Raw genomic sequence first — 16,132 nt, 5'->3', positions numbered from 1 at the left:
TGATAGCTCATATTTCAAGCAACCATGGATATAAAATCATCAGAATTTTAATTTTTGCCATGTAATTCAGTGGAACATTTCTGTAATCGATGCTCATATTAATGTTAGAGAAAAGCATTGCCTCATCTTGAAATACTTTCTAAACTTTCAAAGAAAGGTTAAATTATATTCAAGATTTGTGTAGTGTTAGATTTTTTTTTTTGTTATGTTCTTTGAAAATGGTTGATCTATTGCTTATATGTGCAATGAGTCTTTGTTTGTTTGTTTGTTGGTTGGTTGGTTGGCTGGTTTTTGATACATGGTCTTGCTCTGTCACCCAGGCTGGAGTGCAGTGGTATGATCTTGGCTCACTGCAACCCCTGCCTCTCAGGCTCAAGCGACTTCCCACCTCAGCCTCTCAAGTAGCTGGGACTACAAGCATGTACACCGCCACATCCGGCTAATTGTTGTATTTTTTTGTACAGATAGGGTTTTGTCATATTGCCCAGGCTGGTCGCGAACTCCTTAGGCTCAAGCAATCAGCCCACCTTAGCCTCCCAAAGAGCTGAAATTACAGGTGTGAGCCATTGTGCCCAGCCTGTGCAAGAGTCTTTATTGGAATAAATTAAATTACATATTTATATGGGGCTTCAAAACATCTTCCCATAACCTTGGTATTTGATCTTTGCAACTGGCAACAATATGAGGCAGGAAGTGTCAGTTTCCCAGTTTCCCTGTAGAGGAAGAAACATTGGCTTAGTGCTGTGGTTTGAATGTCCTCTCCAAAACTCATGTTGAAACTTAATCCCCAATGTGGCAATATTAAGAGGTGGGCCTTTAAGAGGTGATTGGTTATGAGGGCTTGGCCTTCATGGATGGATTAATCCATTCTTGAATTAATGGGTTAATGGATTAATGAGTTATCATGGGAAGGGAACCGGTGACTTATAAGAAGAGGAAGAGAGTCCTGAGTGGGACATGGGAGCACCCTCAGCCTCCTCTCCATGGGATACCCTGTGGGTCACTTCAGAGTCCCCACCAGCAAGAAGGCTCTTTCTCACCAGATGTGTTCCCCCACCCAACCTTGGATGTCTTAGTCTCCAGAACTGTAAGACATAAATCTTGTTTCTTATAAATTATCCAAATTGAGATATTCTCTTATAAACATTCAAAAACAGAACAAAGACATTTTGAGAGGACGAGTATCGTGCCCAAGGCCCCGTCATCACAAAGATGTAGGGCCAGTTGGGTACTCAGTCATAGGGCCCCACAGTGCTTTAGAGGGGAAATAATAAGAAACCACCATTTTCTGACCACCCTAGTTAAATGGGGATTTCCTCTGCTTTGGGTACTATAAAAGATACCAGCACAGCTCATGGGATTAATGTCCTCTTCTCTGTTAGAGGAGTCCCTTGCTGTGATTCTCTTGGATACATTTTAGAACTTTCTTCCATGTTTCTCAAATGCGGCGGGAACACATTTGCTTCCACTTTCTGCTCTGTCCCCCGATCTCTCACACACACTTGATAGGCTGGATGAGTCTACTAATGATTTTAGTGACTGATATGCAATCTAATAGAACAACAGACTATTAATTAACATCAATAAATAATGTACTTTGGTTCAAGTTTACAGTTACAGCCAGCACTTTACAGTTTACAAAAACGTTTTCCTTCATTAACGTCTAAAAATAATCTCCTGTAGTTGGATTGGGTAGACCTGACTTTAGTTAAAGAAGCCTCATGATTTTAGATTTCTGGAGTGGGGAGAGGGACATATACTTTAGAATAAAACCATTTCAGTAAGGTGTGATGAAATGAAACTCAGGTCATGGTGTTTAGTTAACATCTCAGGAACACCACCACCAACGAAAAGCAAAGCCTTTTTCCTTTTAAATTAAATAATGAACAGTTGGATATTTTTGTTAGGAGCTGGTGGGTTAGGTAACTGCACTGATTTACATTTTAGAATTATAGGCTAAAGACTAATTAACTGGCTAGAGCATATGCAGTGGACCGTGGCAGTCTGCAAAGATTAACAAATTAATTAGTTATTTCCATCCGTTACAATTTTATTCTTTTCTGGGAAATGAGCGGCCTGTTTATTTCAGCCTTTAAAAGTTTCAGAGCAGGGCTGTTCATTCAGCTTTCTGAATGGCTGAATAGAACAATAGGATTGTGTAACAACTGGGACACGTCAGTGCCTTCGTCAGGGGATAATGTAAGCTATAGAAAGCCCTTTTCATCTTTTAGCAAGGGCCCATTATTCCTATGTATCTCTCTTCTCTGCTTTATGAAAAGGTTTGTACAGTAAATAATGACCAACTATGTAGTAGTTCTTTCTTCTTTTGCCAAGCTCTTTTTAGCTTTGGCAGCAATTTTGTTTTCCCTGTCATCATCTAATGTCTATTTATTTTACATTGCTACAAAGCCAGTGAAATTCCCTTATAAATCCCAGGTCATGAAGATGAAGCAGCAATTCGATTCCTTTTATTCAACGTCTCCAGTGTCCTCTGCTTTTTCTAATTAGGTTGAAAGTGGTCAGTGGCTTGAAAACCCTCTGGGCAGGAATCAAATCTGTTTGAACAACGCATTCCTAAAGGCCATGCATATTAGACCCTTGGATTTAATTAGAGGAGAGGTATCAAAACTCAGATACTCTCTGGATGCATTTAGGATTGTCACCAAAAGGTCCTGTTTCTACACAGGCAATTTAACCAAATTCCTCTCCTCCTTTGGCTCTCCCTCCCCGCTACACATACAATAGGCATTAGGTATTCAGAGCCTGGGGCTATTACTCACTACTGGTTCTCAGAGGCTGCAGTTTTCTTTTGTCAGCGCTGCCACAGCATGAAGGTGAGAACAAGAAGTTCTTAAACTGAAGAGAAAAAGATAAAAGGAAAAGTACGCAGGAGAAAAGAGAGGCTCTTTAACTGCTCTGTCAACTCGATTTCTGTCCTCCGCCCCAAGCATGTTCTGAAGATGGATGGGCGCAGGTACAGCTGGTACAAGACAGCAGCTGTGATTTCCATCTGGGTACCATTTAGTAGCAGATAGATTTTTCAGGCTGAAGTCTCTTCCAATTGTTGTGGTTAGAGAGTGAAAGTGAGACGCCCACTGTGTTTTCTTCCACCTCAGGTGGTATTGTTTCAAACCATTGTTTCTCCCAGGGTTGGCTTGCTATCAAAGAAGAGAATTAGAAGGCAATTATTTGATTGTGGGGTGAGCGAATGTGGGAGTTAACTGATGAGAAGTGGTGGAGCTCAGACACAAACCATCTCATGAAATACATTAGATATTAGATTTATCCAACACGTACTCCTCATATTGTCTGTTTCCCTCTTTCTAAGCTGTAAGACTGTCAGGGGACATGGTGCTCTTCCGGGGAGTAATGTACATGTTTATGTCTGCACAGACATAACATAAACATAAACATAAACATAAAACAACTGGTTGAACTGTGAAAAATTCAGTACATTAACTAAAGCTCATTTTTGATTGTGCTAAGAAAGCAGCTTCTCTTTTACCTCTATGACAGAATTGACAGGTGTCTACATGTGATGCCAGGACAACCACCCCAGCCAATGGATTCTTCCCAACAAAAACGCTTTTAAAATATTACATATCTGAAGATATTTTAAGTATGCTACTTGATTAAATTTTTTAAATCTAACTTGCTATTTTTTAAAATTGAACATTTGTTTTTTTAACCAGCTGTATCAGTGTAACATGGGCATGATAGAATTAAATTATTGTTTTGGAGTAAATTTGCTCTATATTTTGTTCTCTATATCTTTTCAACTCACCTGTCAGGGACATCTATAAGAGTCAGGCTGTTTTCTGCTCTTCAAAGATGTTTTTGAGGGTGAGAGCTGGTGATTTTCCATCAACTAGAAATGCTTTTTGTCAAATAGAGACAGCACCAATGATGTACTCAAGGGCCCAGTTCTTCATGTGATTTGGATTTGAGACCTGAGGTGTTTCACAAGCATTCACAAGCATCAGCAGATCTGATCGAGGGAGAGATTGCAATATCTTTTCTGGCAAACCAAGCTCCTTTTTCTTTGCTAATATGGACATTTTCCAATGTTGACCCAGATTCTTCAGCTTTCCTAATGTATTCAAGGTCAATGTTTCTATCCCTAAGGAAAAACCATTCATGAGAGCCATGATCAAGTTTGATTTTATTTTGCCCCCTAGTTGACTGCCCTTTTACCTCCCAAAATCCCAAAAATAAAGTAAGAACATGTTGATAAATATGATGAAAGAGTACTTGATTCTTGCATTGAGTTTTAGAAGGAAGAATTCCTGGGCAGGGTGAAGCTAAGAGTGAGGTGGTGATGGTGAATGAGGTTGGGGCATTAGCAGATACATAAACAGAACATCTGGAGCTGTAATCCAGGGTTTTTTAAGAAGTCATGCTAAAAAAAGTAAACATAAACAGGTGCAATTAATTCTAATATATTTTATTTAACTTAATATAGTATATCCAAAATAATATCATTTGAACATGTAATTAATATAAAATTATTAATGAGATATTTAATCTTCTTTTGTTATACTAAATCTTCAAAATCTTGTGCATTTTTTGCATTTATAGCACATTCCTCAGTAGCGATGTGAGGCTAATGGCTACCATACCAGATACTATAGATCTGGAGTGAGCAGGTAAAGGGGAACTAGTTTTCACGGAGCACTTTCTATGTGCAAGGCATTATAGTAGTTATTAGTATAGATTATGGTTAGCTTTCATAACCACCCTGGGAGGTGCCTATTATTTTCATTTTACAGATGAATGGATGTAGCCGTAAAATTTATTATCCAAACTGGGGCCTTTTCAGAATGATAAGGCAACTTTTATTAATTACCAGGGCACAACTGGTATAGCTTGTACTGTACTAGGAAAAGTGGAATGAATGGTCACCCTAGATGGGAAAACAGGCTAGAATAAATTAACTAACTTGCTCAAGATACTAAAGCTCATAAATGACAGCATGATTTAAGATTTAAAGCCATATCTGTTTGTGTCAAAAGCTCGTGCTGAGAATGAGACTCCAGTATTTTTTCTAGATTTCTCCCTTGATGATTTGGTTAGCCATTCTAAGTTGGAAGTATTGGTCTCAAAATCTGTTGACAGCATGGTTTTCCATTGCAAAAAACAAACAAAACAAATAAACAAAGAACTTAAAGTCTACCTCTGTTCTTAGAAAGGCCCTTCCAAGGAAACAGAACTTACACAGAGGTTGACTACACATCTGTCATTTTTAGCAGAGCTCAGACCCCTTAGCTATGTTATTTGGTGGCAGGTGGGAGTATGGTGAAGATTGCAGGCAATTTTCTCTCAATGTTCTTGTTCACCCCATTGCTTTCCCTGTTGGAAAACATATCACTGAAATCTGTTTACAGACATGTAAGAGGGCCAGAAATGAATATAGGAAACAAAAACATCATTCCCTATTCTGGGAAAACTGTTTCTCTGTTCACAACACTTCTGACACCAAATGTGTGTGTGTGTGTGTGTGTGTGTGTGTTTTCCAAACCAAGCAATTCAAGTCTCTGAACACGAACCAGGTGTCCTCGAACTCAATTCAATACTAACACTCATTATGTAGAGTTAGCACAGACCTCACAGGTTAAGGCTCAGCCCCAAAAGACTGCCCTTCACTTTAGATGCCAATTGCAAGTCCGGATCACTTGTACTTCTGACCAATCTTGAGGTCTTAATCAGGGATTCTTATAACCCTTTCCTCGGTTTGCTAATTTGCTAGAATGGCACACAAAACTCAGGAAAACATTTACTTATATTTACCAGCTCATTGTAAAGATATTATAAAGGAAATGGATGAACCAAATGAAAAGGTACATAGGCTGAGGTACAGAAGAATGGTGAGTACGGGAGCCATTGTCCCTGTGATGTCGGAATTGAGAGTGGCTTCTTGTGAGTAACAAAGACACTCCTATCACTTAGGAAATTCTAAGGATTTTAAGAGCTTTGCACCAGAAACTGGAGACAAAGACCAAATATATTTCTTATTAGAAATATTATAATTATATATCTACTTTCTCCAGCTCCCTTTAGATCCCCAGAATAAGACTTTCTTCATCTCCAGTGTAAGCAGGTGGGTTCTCTGGTCCTTGGTCAGCATTTCTCCATTTGCCTGACTGTTCTGAGATAATCTCTTCCTCAGAAATACATTCATTGTCTCCTTTAAGTGATGCCAGAGCTAATGATGACTATAGGAAATCAAGATACAACAGGAGGAAGGTCTAGGAATGTTAATGAAAGCTGGCATTTATTGAGTGATTACTATAAGCCAGACACTGCTTTAATTGCTTTGTATCTTTAACACATGTAATCCCAACAACAAGTCTATGGTACAGGAGCTCTAATTATCCTCATTTTACAGATAAGGAAGCTGTCTCAGAGAGATTGGGTAACTTGTTCAGTGTCACCTTGCCAATGTTTCATATTACTGACAAAACTGGGTCCCAAACCCAGAGCTGGCTAAGTACAAAGCACTCACATTACATTATGTAAAAATATGCATTATATAGAAATCAAACTTACCTCTATTACCAAGGCCATTACTTGGAAATATTGTATTGTATGTTTGCCTTGTTATACTATTAAACCTTTCTTATCATGAGATTCCCTGAAGAATATATGGCTACCAAATTGAATGAGAATGGTGATTTTTTGGTTTGTGGTTGAGTTTCCCATAATGGGACAAGTTCCTTGATATGTTTGTGTAAAAATTTGGGGCACTGTTAAGTAGATGGATCAAGAAGAGCCTGAGCAGCTTCTCAGTATAACTGGCAAACTTAATTTAAGATAAAACATTACTGTCCCGTGTCTCTCTATTTCTCAGTTATGCCCATATTTGGACATTTTAGAGGTTGACGAGCATTGCGAGTTTTTCTCATTTACATTCTGCTCAGTAGGGTGGCCTCGTCTAAATTGTATGACTATACATGTTTACCATGAAATGCCAGAAAGCTGTTTTCAGGTGAAATTAAGAAAATGTGATCCAATATTTAAAAAAGAGAACAATTCCCATGTATTTGTTATTGTGATGCAGGGGATGCCCAGATGAAGTTGAATACGTGAGCTCTTCCCCTCTCCTGTTCTGGAATAGTACCTTATTGGACCCTCTAAAGCATAAAGAAAAGATTTGAGTAGAATGATAATAACCAGATTTATTGTTTATATTAGACATATTTTAGAATAGCCAGTGACTTTAATATGAATGGTTTGGTATTAAGTTTTATATTCTAATTGCCATTAAAAAATTGCTCTTTCCCTAAGGCAGAAACAGCCAAGATACTATCTGTTCTTTGTGTTAATTGTTGATAATGAGCATCAGACATAAAATGGCAGACACTGACCAAACTCACAGATTGTCCCCAGATAGAGAAGGGCTGGGTCTTCATTAGATTGTAAAAGTAGAAGTTTAGATACATTGACAAGCAGCAGCTGGCAGGGCGTTTCCAACTTGTGCTCCTAAATGGCACAAGGTGGGTCTGCAGAATGTTATTGCCAAGTACCCCCTGAAAATAAATGTAATAATCTTCCTCATGTTCAACCTTTGTGGCAACTGCAGGGCTGGGGAAAAAATAAAATAAAAATTGCATTTATAGGCCTGGAAAAAAATAGAGGAGGATTATCTCTCTCATAAAACCCAACTTCTAGACCTGAAATTGTATTTCTTCCAGACTAATTTTTCAGTTTATCTTTGATCATTATAAATTATTCTTTATCTGTTTCTTTCTTTGTAAAGTCCTGGTTGAGAAAGTAGTTGGCAGTCTTTTCCATTGCAGCTTAAATGGACTTATTTGTTGAAAAATACTCAAAAGTAAGAATTCTAGAGTGCTTCCCATTACACTCCTCTGAACCCACCAAGTTCGCTGCATGGAGCTGTCTGTGTAAAATTATGGGCAGAGTCGGGTAACCACCTCTGGCTCCAGACTCAACTTTCCATAGCTCTCAATGCCAAATACGTTTGCTTACTCAGATTTTCACTTGAATCATAATCTTTTTTTTTTTCTTTTTTCTTTGTGGGTGATTCCAAGTTATGAGGAGATGGCTGGGCAACATTAGGGGTAGGGGTCTGGTCTGAGAAAAGGCCACCTGGAGGGGGATAGGGGAGCTGGGGGAAGGTGGCCAAGTCCTTAAGCCTTTTGGGTGGGAGAGATGATCTTTTCAGTGGGATTACTGGAGACTTCAGCAGTAAAAGCCTCTTTCACAGTGTGGATACGTGGGTGCGTTATCAATGATAATGAAGAATAACTTCAACAGTGGAAAGTTACTTTTAGAGTCAGCGGAGGTCCTGATGAACTCTCGTAAACACAGCAACTCTTCCAGGAGACTAAAGCAGTGATGGATAACATCTCTCTTCCCCGTGTCTCTTGCAGCTTCCATATCTTCCTGAGGCACTGCAGCCTAAATTGGAACTCTGGAGCAGGAAGCTTGGTGATTCATTTTATTGTTAGTAGTAACAATTCTAATAAATAAATTGCTAACAATAATGAAACGATCACTAACATTTAAAACTTTATGGTTTACAAAGCATTTTCTCATTCATTATCTCATCTGAGATAATGGCTATGTGTCACAATACTCCTACCCCAGAGAGGACTTTCAATGTAGTTGTTTTCAGATCAAAGGAGAGGTTTCCCCCCCAGCCCCTGGGAGTGGTGGTGAAGTGAATCTCTAAGGGTACTAGCCTGGCCACCCTGGAGAACACAGAAGGGAAAAGGAGGGAATCAAAGGGAAAACAGTGGGTTTGATACCATTATGTGAAAGTGCTTTGTTTCTTTCCCATATATTTTTAACTGAACCCTTGGGACTTGGGGAGGTGGTTGGATGATCACATGCTCTTTGAATGCCTTATTGTGTTTGAAACATAAAGCTGCTTCATAAAAAGTTTGTATTGTGAAATGTCAGGTTTTTGGCATGTATCATATTTGTCAAATGAGCTTATATAAGTTGGGCTTTCCAGCATGGTCTCCCCTTGTCTAGCATTGGAGAAAAGGTTCCTAGAGAAAAACCTAAGCCAGGTGAAGCCAGGTTGTGCTGAGTTTCCAAAGGTGCGAAAAACCACTCAGAAAGGAAATCTTTGGAAAGAGAAACTACTGAATCCTGGAAAACAAACTAGGACATACAGCAAGTTCGTATGCTTTTGAACTATCAGGAAGAAGGAGGGTGATTGATCATAAATTGCTAGTGAGTCCAGGTAGGGAAGAGTCAGATCATTTTTTATCTTATAGATGGAGCATCAGTTGATTAACTGCATTCTTCATTCTAACCACCCCCTTCCCCTCCCCACAAAGTCAATCCACTGATTATTGAATAAATACATCTTCTAGGCAAATTTCAGTGGTGAGTTAGCAAATGCAATACATGATAAAGAATCCCAAACTGAAATAAGATCAGGTAGTGATCTGGGGAGCAAGCACTTGCTGGCTGGCTTGTGTTGACTTTAATGAAAATAGGATTAAAGTGAGAAAAGTGACAGACTTTTGCAAGAGACCACAGCCTGTGTTTCCTCACCTGCTACGCAAAAACAAAATCCTAGTTTATTCTTGGTTGCACAGTTCCCAGAGTGACACAGAGTGGAGCTGAGCCCCCCAGTGGTGTTCCCTGGGTTAATTCCATCAGTCAAAAAAATCTGGGGACTATGTAAAAGGGTGAGCTGCAACAGATATTGCTCTTTATTGCATTAACTCTGATTGCATTAACAATTTCCTCAAATCTGATTCTGTTTTAGGTCTGATTCTCCTAGGTACCAATCAAACTGCTTGTTTGTTCCCCTCTATTAATCTTCACCCTTTAGGTTTACCCACTGGTAGGTGCTGCATGGCCTCCTCTCAGTCCCCATTTCCATAGTGCCCCCTCAAGTTGCCATACAATCTCTGCTGCTGATCCAGCATGTCAATCTCTCACTAAGCTGAGTCCGTTAGCTCTTGTGGGAACTAGAAGTCTCCTATTCCAAATCCAAGAAGATTTCTGTCACTGTGATACGGTTTGGCTGTGTCCCCACCCAAATCTCAACTTGAATTGTAATAACCCCACATGTCAAGGGCAGGGCCAGGTGGAGATAATTGAATCACGGGTGTGGTTTCCCTCCACTATTCTCATTGTAGTGAATAAATCTCATGACATCTGATAGTTTTATAAATGGGAGTTCCCCAAGACATGCTTTCTTGCTTGCCACTATGTAAGATGTGACTTCGCTCCCCATTCACTTTCCACCATGATTGTGAGGCCTCTCCAGCCATGTGGAACTGTGAGTCCATTAAACCTCTTTCCTTTATAAATTACCCAGTCTTGGGTATGTCTTTATTAGCAGTGTGAGAACAGACTAGTATACATCGTGTCCCCTTCACCCACTATAAAGGAGAAGGAAGGGGAAAAGAAGGCAACCATCAATTTCTAGGTGACAGGCAAACAAGAAAGTTATAATAGAAAATGTCTTCTCAGTTGCAGTAATTCTGTGTGTTTGCTTATTGCTTGAATAATAAGAAATAAGGATTAGTTGATTAGCTGTGTTGATAGGATCATATCATGTTTCTTGGGGCACTTAGTAAAGAAGGAGGTTGGGCCCAATCAAATAGAGATGGAAAAGAGACAAAATATTCAGACAAAAGCATAGGCATGAGGACAGATAAATACAAAAACCACAACACTGCACACTGAGAAAGGTGGATTCGGGTTAGTGCTGGTGGGTTGGAGGAAGATCAATAAGAATGAAGCAACGCTCCCCAGCAGATGACCAACTTGAGATATGTTTTAAAAGGAGTGGTGTGATTTGGCGAATATAAGGCCTCGTGCACAGTCTAAAAATCGATTCCACATTCTCAGTGCCTTTTACAGGGTGTTCGCACTAAAAGTGGTGTGGTGTATTTATTTCCAGGCGAAATTCAATTTAAAAGCAGGAATAATTGAAAACATCATTTTGAATGATGTGGTTCTAAAAATGGAATAAAAAAATGTTGACAGGCCTTCTGAGCTCTCACCACTCTCGCCTTCTTGACTGCAAGAGGAACTTCTGAAGACTAAAATTTCTTTTGTTATCTGAGACACTTTATAATTCATTTTAAAAGTGTGCATATGTGCTGAACTAAGCCATGGTTACCTTCAACTCCTAGACCAGTAAGCCAGTCAATTAACAAATGCCTAAGTCTGCCTTCTAAACACTTATAGTTAAGTTTTAGCAAGTTGAACTCCACCCATTAAGAAATTGTCTTTGATGCTCTTATTGACTACTTATAGGCCTAGCCATTTAAGACATCAGACCCAGAACTACTGTCTTGTTCTAGTCTCAGACATGACTTTTGTTGCCCAAACTATTCTTTTATTAGTGAGGAAAAATCCCTGGGCAATGTTTGCCTAAATGGATCTAGGACATAAATTATCTGCCTGTATTAATAATTTCCTCCTACTACTTCCTGATCAGCTTTGGGATGCTCCTGATGTTCTTACTTAAATTCTTCCTCCTCTATCAGGATGAGACCTGGAGTACTCACAGATCTCACAATTATACAGTTGCTCATGCTACAAACCTTGGATTCAACATGACCTCTTTCTCTCCCAGATTAAATCTGGCCAATTAAATCCTGCTTGTCCCACCTTTTTGGTGCTCTTAAATTCATCCCTCTTTTCTTCTGCATGAATGTCTCTATCTTTTCTTAAGTATATTACTCCAATTACCCTCAAGTTGAATTCTTTCTTCTTTCTAATCCATTATCCACACTGCTGCCCAAGTTAATGTTCTTTAATGCAGAGCTGTTTAAAAGCCATCAAGGGCTCCTTATCACCTTCAGAATAAATATCAAATTCTTCATTAAAGCATACAAGGTCCTTTATGGTCTGCTTTTTCCCTAACTGTCAGTTCTAATGTTTTCGTGTACCTTCCTGTTCTCTTTTATAAAGCCAGATGGCACTAACGTGCTTGTCCCATAAAAGGGTCATGGTTTCAAGCCTCTGGGTTTTAAATCCAACTGTTTCCCATGAAATGCCTCTTCCTTAGCCCTTTGCCCATCTTTTCTGCTTAATGATCCCTACTTGTCCTTTAGCAATCAACACAAGTCCATCTTCCTCTGGGAAACCCTTCTGCACATACCTGTGACAAGCAGGTGCTCTAACTCCCTGCAGCCTGTGCTCACCCAGCAGTCTGCCTACCAACTAGTATAACATTTTCACACAGTTTGGTAATTGTTCATCTCTTATCTGTGTCTTCTTAGGGACATTAACTGGCTTAAAAAGAGAACTTGGATTTTGTTTGCGTACTTATCCATAGTACGTAGCACTTGTCACAGGAAATGTATATAGTGTGCATAAGTTAATCATTTGCAGGCGAGGCTCTGCCAATTTCTATGAAATATAAAATTTTCTCCATGTTTATATCTTCTGGCATTTGCTTTGTAGATAGGTCATGGGAGCAGAAGCTCTTATAACCCCACCCTGGTTTGAAAAGCTGGAGTCAGTTTGGAGTTCCGCCATGACCCTTGGATTTCCACAGACCTCAAATATTTTACTTAACATTACCAATTACTTGATTAATGCTATAAAATTTCAAAATACTTTCACCAGTAATATCTATTTTCACCCTCACTTGAAATATCTGGGAGCAAGTGGGCAGATATATTCATAATCCACACTTGAGGGATGAGAAAGCTGAAGCTCAAAAGAGTTATTTAACCTGCTTGAGGTCACACAGTGGGTAAATGAGAACCTACAGCCACTCAGCTCAGGCTAAGTGTTAGTATCCTACTGCTACGTAACAAATTACCACAAACTTAGTGACTTCCAACAACAGATGTTTATTATTTCATCATTTCCTTGGATCCTCTGCTTGAGGTCTCAAAGGGCTGAAATCAAGGTGTCACCTGGTTTGGTTTTTATCTGGACCTCAGGGTTCTCTTCCAAGCTTATTCATGCTGTTGGCAGAATCCAGCTTCTTGTGGTTATAGGAAATGAGTTCCTGTTTTCTTCCATGCAGTTATCCAGGGATTGTTCTCAGAGAATAAGTCAACGACTCACGTCTAAAACATGTGGCCTTATCACAATATGGGAACCTACTCCCTCAAAGCAAGTAGGAGAATCTCTCTCTGGTCAGTTAAAATGGAATCTTGTAGAATATAGCCTAACAGAGGAATGACTATCCCATCATATTCATAGGTTCTGGACACTCTGAAGGGAAGGAGATTGTACAGGACATGTACACCTGGGGACACAGATCTTGGGGGTTGTCTTAGAATTCCACCTTCCATGGGTCTGATGTCGTCATTGCATTAGGCTGAGACTCATATCCCAGTCATAGAATGTGCTACTGAGAAGTTGCCATCTGCTCTGTGGTCTTTGTTTGGATAATTTCATGCTGAAAGAGAAATCATGGTTGTATGTCCTGTGGGTCATTTTTATTTTGGGTAATTATGATCCATTGGAATTTGTGATGTGAGAAGTGATGAGAGTTGGAGACTGTTTTAACTTTTCTCTGCCTAGGAATACTTCAACTAAACATCCCAGATAGTCACTAGAAATTAATGTCCAGGAAGAGCTGGGCTTTAGAATATCAACTTTTCAGTTTTTCTTTGTGCAGACTTCAGCTGAAGAAATACAGATGGTCACTGCAAGGCTAACCCTTGGAATAGAGACCTCTCCTAGATGGTCAGTTGAGTGTGTTTTTTCTCAAATCAGATTATGTCATCCAAGGAGTTTGAGGAGTCCACAGTCCACCAAGGATCTAAGCTTTCCAGTGTTTTGGTCTCGTGTTCGGGATGGGAGGCAGCCGGGCATTTGCCTTTGGGCAATTTGTGCCTTCTGTGCTTTTGTGGGTAAAAAGTGTCTATTGCTTGCTTTTTTGAGGTAGCTTTTAAAGAATTTCTCTCAGTGTATGTTGCTGTTTTTGATCGGGTATGGTGGTAGAAAAGAGTGGTAACATGGGACTTTCGGGGTGTTCACCTTAATCTTGGCATATAGATTCATAAATATAGACTAGGGTGATAGCTCCTTTTCTTCCTGGAGTTCAACTCAGACATCTTTGCTTACAAAAAGCCAGAGCAGCTATTGTTTAATTTTTTTTTCATTAGGAAACTCACCAAATGTTTTGGCCCTAAATTCTCTATTTCTTCAAGCCAGCTGGAAAACACCACAAGTTGCAAAGAAACACTAACCCACTAAATTAGTCACACAAAAAATATATGTATAAAGTCTCTCTTGACCCAATTCTTTCTACTTGCTTTGTTCATTCCACCAATCAGATTTTATTTACTTTCATAGAAAAATGGAGTCTTTTGATTACTTGCTTTTGTTGCAACTTCCCTCTAAGTTTATGCCCACTAGGTCATGCCAGTAGACACTGATACCAACATGCTACGTGAATGAGCATTCAACATCTGCATGATAACTGTGTTCAGTGCTGTAGGCTCTGAAGTATAATGCAGACCATATTGTGCAGCTCTGGAAATTTGGAATCAGGATACTTCTGACTTAGTGTAACTTATTTACCAAGACAATATCTATCAAGAAATGCATTATTGAGAAAATTAATAGCGGCTGTAAATAAGATAGCTAGCACTTACTGATTACTCACTGCACTAGGTGATCTGTGCAGGAGATTTCACACGTTGTTTTGTTTAAACCTCATGCCCTCTATGAAGTAGAAACTATTGTTTTCCTAATTTTATGTTAAAAGTTGCTATCTATACTACTTAGGAGAAAAAACTTCAAGTATGCTCATACAGTTAAAAATCCAAATACATTTTTGGTGTGATATTTATAAAACATTCTTATCTTTTCTTTACAGAAGGTCTTTGAAGGTTTTATTAGTGACAATGTACACCGTGAACTACAGGATCACTTCCACAGTTGGTTGGAACAACCTGCAGATAGACCCATTCTTGATCCCTATGTTGATCAGTTATATTTTTTCTTTTCTAAACCCGTATAATGTTTCCCTGTTCTCAACCAACCATCAGAAGAGTTTCCATAGCGCTCTGTGTGGAGAATTAGAAAGGATTCAGGTTTCCCTGGTCCAGCCTTTCTTTGATGAATTCCTGTTGGGGATATAAATAGATGGTCATCCAATTTCCATTGACATACCAGAGAGAGAGAGAGAGGGAGCGTGGAACTCTTTTTCATTAGAAAGTCCTTCTTTGTCTTAAACTGAAGCTTTTTTCTTTTGTATAGCAGTCATACATGTCTTTGTAATTCTTGACTTGAACATTTGTTCTTCTATCATTAAATATTTCCTATCTAAGGATAGATACCATTTCACCTGATCCACTATGCCACACATCTAGTTTGAGTTCTATAGATCCATCCTTTCTATTAAGAAAACATCTAAAGCTTAAGTTCTTCTTATGGCTTGTCAGTGACAGCAAGGTTTATTGGAAGGAGAGGACATTGCCTCACACAAGCCCCCTTTAAGAAAATGTAAAGTGAATATGTTTTCCCTATTTCACTTTGGCCTTTTATAGTAAGTTAATAAGGTTTGCCTTTAAGCTGAAGGTGGAAACAAAGGGTGGAGTGTGTGTGTGTGTGGAGTGAAAGGTTGGAAGGTTGGGCATAGGTGAGGGGTGATTAGTGCCCAGGTAATAAAGTGCTTGAAGTGGAAGAGTTTATATATATGTTATATGACATGGAAGAAGCCCACTGAATCAAAAAATTCTAACGAAACAAATGGCTATTTCCCAGTCAGGTGACAGCAACAGAGTTGCTTCCAAAAAATGAATCCACTGGGAAGTGACACCAGCCCCAGAGTTTCTTGCTTCCCCGTGGGGTGGGATCATACAATTGGATTTATGTTGTACAATGATTTGGTGGATTCAGGGATATGAAACCCTGTGAATTTCATCAGGAGTTTCCTAAAGGTCACATTCAAGTGTATGTAATAGTTGGAAGTGCTACACCATATTTGCATTCAGTTTGCAAGCAAACAGCTTGCTGTCAACATGTATTCCCTGCTATTTCTTGCCTATCTATTCTAACTGATGAATAACTCATATTCATACTATATTATATTCACAAAAACATAGCACAAATGTGTGTGTGTGTCTGTGTGTGTGTGTTTGTGTGTGTGGAATAGAGGATGAAGGGCAAGGGGCATGCACAATATGACGGGAGATTATACAGGTCTAGCAAACATACAGAA

General features: G+C 39.2%; 1 long non-coding RNA gene across 1 annotated transcript in view; it reads left to right on the top strand.

Annotated features, from left to right (window-relative positions):
• The first annotated feature begins 832 nt into the window (after positions 1-832).
• The window catches only part of LOC123574674 (uncharacterized), a 119,973-nt gene continuing 104,673 nt past the window's right edge, over positions 833-16,132 (top strand). Inside the window, exon 1 of the long non-coding RNA XR_006699819.2 lies at positions 833-1,087. This is a non-coding gene — a long non-coding RNA (uncharacterized lncRNA). The remainder of the gene's footprint in view (positions 1,088-16,132) is intronic.

The sequence above is a fragment of the Macaca fascicularis genome, chromosome 1, assembly GCF_037993035.2.
Source record: "Macaca fascicularis isolate 582-1 chromosome 1, T2T-MFA8v1.1".
Classification (NCBI taxonomy): Eukaryota; Metazoa; Chordata; class Mammalia; order Primates; family Cercopithecidae; genus Macaca; species Macaca fascicularis.
The sequence above is the reverse complement of the archived record's forward strand: the minus strand, read 5'-3'. Positions and strand labels throughout refer to the sequence as shown.